Source organism: Kogia breviceps, chromosome 9, assembly GCF_026419965.1.
Source record: "Kogia breviceps isolate mKogBre1 chromosome 9, mKogBre1 haplotype 1, whole genome shotgun sequence".
Classification (NCBI taxonomy): Eukaryota; Metazoa; Chordata; class Mammalia; order Artiodactyla; family Physeteridae; genus Kogia; species Kogia breviceps.
Window position 1 is genome coordinate 27,924,698 of NC_081318.1, and position 1,524 is coordinate 27,926,221.

The window sequence follows — 1,524 nt, forward strand, 5'->3', positions numbered from 1 at the left end:
GACCAAGCTAGGACCCAAGTTAGGGGTTGAATGGAAAATTACATAGAGTTAGGATCTCCAAGGGCTATACTCTCAGTGAAAATGAGAAAAAAAAAAACCCACCTTGTGGAGGGAAATATCAAGGGAATTTTCATGTTTTGGCCTATGCACTTGGTGGAGGGGTAAAATCTCCTTTGAAAATTCATAACCATGCAGGTTAGGGGCCTAAAGTCTCAATATCAGTGTGTGTAGGGACCTCAATCTGAAACATAATTTTAAAACAGTCCTAGGCTGATAATATCTCCAACTACCTGGCCAAAAAAAAGGAACATTTTCTTCAAGTTGGGGCTCAAAGGATTTCTAAGATTATAATCAAAGCCCATAAATTCTGCCAAGACATAAAGCATTTTGTGCAAGAGACAACATAAACAGAAGAAATAAAATCCAAAGTGCAAAGACAACAGATATTCTAATTATTAAATAAAGAATATAAAGTGAAGACTCACAATGTTAGAAAATATAAAAGAGTTGGAAATACATAATAAGTATGGCAGGCAGAATTCTAAAAATATCCTCCAAAGATTTCTGTCTCCTAATTATTCAATCAAACACTAATCCAGATAACTATGAGGGGATTTTGCAGATGTAGTTAAGATTATTAATCAGATGACTTTAAAATAGGGAGATTATCCTGGATTATTCAGGTGGAACCAAATGTGATTATATGAGCTCTTAAAAGCAGAAGAGAAAGGTAGAAGTGTCAGGTGGGTGAGATCAGACAGAATGGGAAACCAGAGAGATTTGAAACATAAGAACTGGACCCCCCAGTGTTGTTGGGTTTGATGGTGAAAGGGGTCACAAGCCAGAGAATGCAAGCAGCCTTTAGAAACTGAGAATGACCCTGGTTGAAACCCAGCAAGGAAACAGAGGCCTCAGTCCTACAGCTGCATGGAACTGAATTCAGCCAACAACATGATAAGCCTAGAAATAGACTGTCCTCAAGAGCCTCCAATAAGGAATGCAACCTTGCAGACACCTTGATTTTAGTCCAGTGAGACTTGTATTGGACAAATCTGCTAATCTACAGAGCTCTGAGATATTAATAATAAGTATTGTGGCAGTTTGTTATGGCAACAATAGAAAACAAATACAATGAGGAACTAGAGACCCTGAAAAGTGACCAGAAAGATATGAAAAGGATAGGGAGGGTGGGAAGGAGACACAAGAGGGAGGAGATACGGGGATATATGTATATGTATAGCTGATTCACTTTGTTATAAAGCAGAAACTAACACACCATTGTAAAGCAATTACACTCTAATAAAGGTGTTTAAAAAAAGATATGAAAAGATGTCAAATAGAAATTTTAAGTAGAAAAAGTATAATGATTTAAATTTAAACTTAATGAATAGGTTAAATAGCACTATACAAACTGGAAAAGAAAGTGTGAACTTGAAGACACATTTTTAAAATTATTTAGAATACAACACAGAGATAGAACTCTGAAGGGGAAGTTAAGAAAAATGTAAGCTAGAATGAGAAATG